Genomic DNA, 4,261 nt, shown 5'->3' with positions numbered 1-4,261 from the left:
AGGCCGACGTCTCTAGATACTACCCTGCTAAGATCAGCTGGTCTCGTCGATCATCACACTGCTGCAATCTTGCCCATTGCCGGAGCCAGTGAGTTCCCCTGAAAAGAAGCTGCAAAAGAGATTTTGGTCTACATTTGTCAAAAACCACCTCGTTTCTTGTTATCCAAACTGCCCAACATAAAGCCGATGCTGCTATTAATAACAATGAATTATGATCGTTACTGGCCATCTTTGACCACCTATTAAATAGGTCATCTATGCTTGGGGGGCGATATTCCAAACAGTAGATGAACAGCGCGCCACAAGAATTTAGCATAAAGACAATCCAAAAAAAGTGTTTGAATGGTTTCGGGAGAGTGACAAAAGCTGCACCTCGTGTCACCATTCCAGTTTCGCCGGGCAAGGTTGTCCTTAGTTAAAATCACACCCTTTTTTAGGTACCATAAAAATATTTTCATTCTCGTAGGAACTTTAATGTGCCATAAGTCTTGTGACACTCTCACCCCATTGTTAATCAACGCAGCATATATGGATTTGACAGAAAAACTTCCTGATGAATGTAGCGCCCAAATAAAAGCATCCCTTTCCTCTGAATAAATATCTAGGTGACAGCAGCTTGTAATTTTTCCAAAAAAAAGGCATGGGGAATGGCTGAATAAATATCTAGGTGCAGTGTAGGTGTTTGAATTCAGGTACAGGTGTTGAATGCAAACTGTGTGGTACAGGTGTTGGATGCAAATTGCTGTCCAATGTTGCAACTTGCAGGTAGCAACAGATACCAAAACTGAAGATATATCATATATGGAAGCATGAACCTGTGTCCGAAAACATGTTACAAGTGCTTTTTTCTGAACTGAAGCTGAAAACTTAAGAGCAGAGTTGAACTTGGTGGATTGCAAGATGTGAGAATTGGGGATGGAGATGCGATCAGTTGGTCCTAGGTTCACGTGTTCTTCATCAATACAGATAAGAGACAGTGAATGATCCTGTTGTAATGTCTGTACAAACGAAATGCATCACCCTCAAACTAATAAACTAAAAAGAAAGAAATTTCCTACTCCCTGCATGATTTCAAAACCAAGCTTGGAGATAGAATCCTACAAGAATAACTAGAACAACTTGGTGAACCCTTTCAGAATTCAGAAAATGAAAGAACTGTTCTAAAATAAGAACAATCATATGGAATCCAACGCTTAGCATCAGATGAACACAATCGAGAAGGAGAAATGTAGCAAAAGAAAAAAAATGATCCAGTGTATATTTACATCAAACTTAAGGGTCAGTCAAACCAAATGAGTTAGCAGCTAGCTAGTAGTCGGATTCATGACCTTGGAACGATCAGATCCTCCAGAGGTCGCCGCTGCTGTCGCGCTGCTGGCGGTGGTGGCTCGGTCGGAGAACTGCGGCGTGGCGTCGGCGGCGAGCATGTCCCGGTACGTCTTCCTGATGGCCCAGAGCGCCTTGCAGCAGTCGCTCATGGCGGGCCTGTCCTGTCGGACGGGGCCCATGCACCGGAACGCGAGCTCCAGCACCCTCTCCAGCGCGCGTTCCACGGCGGGCGTGCGGGCGAGGTGCGGGTCCAGCACATCGGCGGAGGCGCCGCCGATGAACCTGCCCATGGCCCAGCGCGTGGTGAGGCGCTCCTTCATCTCGCGCTTGGTCTCGATGGGGCAGCGCGCCGAGGCGAGGTCCACGAGGAGCAAGCCGAAGGAGTAGACGTCGCTGCGGTCCGTGAGCTGGCACGTCTTGAGGTACTCCGGGTCCAGGTACCCCGCCGTGCCCTTCACCTGGGTGGTGACGTGCGTGGCCTCCCCGGCGGCGCCGGCGCCCAGGCCGGCGCCGAGGCGGGCGAAGCCGAAGTCGGCCACCTTGGCGCGCAGCGAGTCGGTGAGGAGGATGTTGGAGGACTTGATGTCGCAGTGGATGATGGGGTGGTCGGAGTACATGTGCAGGTACATGACAGCGTGCGCGACGTCGATGGCGATGTCCAGCCGCGTACCAAAGTCTAGGAACCGCCCGTTGCACCCTGCTAGTTTTCATGGTTTGGTTGGTTGCTGGCGAGGGGAGAGACGAACTTGGAAGCAGAGCATGAGAGCAGAGCAACAATGGCAGGTGGTAGCTTACTGTCGAGGTGCTCCCGGAGGGTGCCGTTGGGGACGTACTCGACAACGACGATGCGCTCCTCGCCGCACTCCATGTAGCCGTAAAAGCGGACCAGGCTCTGGTGCTCGATGCGCGCCATGATCTTGATCTCGCTCCGGAACTCCACGTCCACGTGAGGGTTCTGCATCCGCTGCGATCATTCATCCATCCCGGAATTTAAATATATCCGTCGGTTCAGCGAAAAGAATCTTCAGGGAATTGAGAGTTGAAGAGAGCAGCAGGCAGCGTGGTGGATTGACTGACCAGCTTGGCGCGCTTGACGGCGACGACGGTGCCGTCGGGGAGGACGCCCTTGTAGACGGCGCCGAAGCCGCCCTGTCTGATCTTGAGCGCCGGCGAGAAGTTGTTGGTGGCGGTGAGGATCTCCTCGATGGAGAAGACGGAGCACTGGAACGACGGCCGGTGCTCCCTGCCGCTGCCGTGGCCACCGCCGCTGTACAGCCCGCACGCAGAGGTCTTCGTCCCGGCGTACCCCGGCACTGCCGCCATGGACCACGACCATCAACATCATCACGCAATTGATTGAAGGGCACAAGTTGCTCGACCATGGCGGAGGGCACGGACTGGGGGGTGAGTTGACTTACAAGGCGGCTTCTTGGCCCCGGCGTCACCCGCCAGCGCTGCCTCCCTGCTGCTCCGCTTCATGGACGCGGACGCGGACGACGACGACGACGTGGTGGAGAGCGAGCTGAACCACACCCCAATGGAACGGAACAGGGACCTCAAGGACAAGGAGGAGGAGCTGCTTCTGCGGCCACGGCCTCCGCCGCTGTCAGACAGCGGGCGCGACCACGCCGGGCTCCGCGGCCACCGCTCGTGCTCTGGCTTCCGCCTCCCCGACCCCGACCCCGACGACGACGACAGGGCCAGGCTCCCGCGTCGGTCTCGCCCGGCCATGCTCCGCGGCCCGCAGTGGTTGGTCGGCAGACGAGGTCGCGTGTCGCGCCGAGCTCTGCCGCCAGCGCAGCTATATTAATTATAATCCACGGCGAAGCTTTGGTCGTGGCGCGCGACCGTGTCCAAGGTCAAGGCCGGAGCTGCGGCCGGGCTAAACGGGGCCCGCGTGGCAGGGGAGGCGACGAGCGGCCTGACCTGGCAAACGACCTGTCCCGGTAGGCGAGACCGCGAGGGAGCTCTGCGCGACGACGAGGCGGTGGCGACCCGGCGACCCCTTCTTCCTCACGGACTCTGCAGCAGCAGCCAGCAGGGGCAGCGGCGCGGCCGCGGCACCTCAACACTACGGGGCGGCAGTGCCAATGCTCAGGACGTCATTTATTCCGAAAAGAAGCGCAAGCGACCTGGCACTGCAATTGCGTGGCGTCATGGCGTGCCCATGGCTGGAGCTGGCCTTGGCTTGGCCTGATCAACCTCACCCTACCAACCATGGCGTTTCTTGGAACAATTCCGTCTCTCTTCTCGCTTTGGAAGCAAAGCGCACGCGCGCACACACATACTAGGCCGGATTCACAACCGCGTGTGGCGTCTTCGCCATGTTAACTATCTCCAACACAAGAAGCCTAAAATAGAGACCCATACGATAGTAAAAAGATCGCACTTCCAAAACTTTCAATCTCTAACAGCGCAACCTCTGAAGCTTCCTCGGCCGGATCCAAGTCGCGCCTCTCCCTCTCCTTCCCTGTACCGAGCCCCTGAGCTCCCTCTGTTCCTCGCAAGAACCCACCTCGCCCTCATCGATCTCTCCCTCCATGGCGCAATAGCTCGAGGTGAGCGGCCCATGACCTTCCCCTCGCCCTCCTCTCTCTCCCCATGCTCTCGGTTTCGGAAATGGAGGCCGGAGTCGCCATCGGGCGAAGCTCCGACAGACAGCCATGACGGACGATGTCGGGAGTGCGACGTCCGTGCTCTCTACCAGTCCATGTCCTTTTCTCTCTCCTTGTTATCTCTGGCAGCGGGAGAGAGCAGGTCTAGGTCCGGCAAGGCAGCCAAGGCCGGCAGCTCCTCTCCCCACCGGCGGCGCGCATCCTCCTGCCCCACCTGCGGCGGCGGACATGGCGACGGTGCTGCAGCGTGCCTCCCTCATCTCGCGCCTGCGAGCGGGCAAGGCACCCGGCCATGGTCGCCCTCCCCAGATTCGGGG

At 56.9% G+C, this 4,261-nt stretch overlaps 1 pseudogene; it reads right to left on the bottom strand.

Annotated features, from left to right (window-relative positions):
• Positions 1–776: 776 nt before the first annotated feature.
• Positions 777–3,971, bottom strand: LOC136464757 (calmodulin-binding receptor-like cytoplasmic kinase 2; annotated as a pseudogene).
• Between the last annotated feature and the right edge of the window lie 290 nt (positions 3,972–4,261).

The sequence above is a fragment of the Miscanthus floridulus genome, chromosome 7 (genome assembly GCF_019320115.1).
Source record: "Miscanthus floridulus cultivar M001 chromosome 7, ASM1932011v1, whole genome shotgun sequence".
Lineage (NCBI taxonomy): Eukaryota > Viridiplantae > Streptophyta > Magnoliopsida > Poales > Poaceae > Miscanthus > Miscanthus floridulus.
This window is presented reverse-complemented; position numbering and strand designations above follow the sequence as displayed.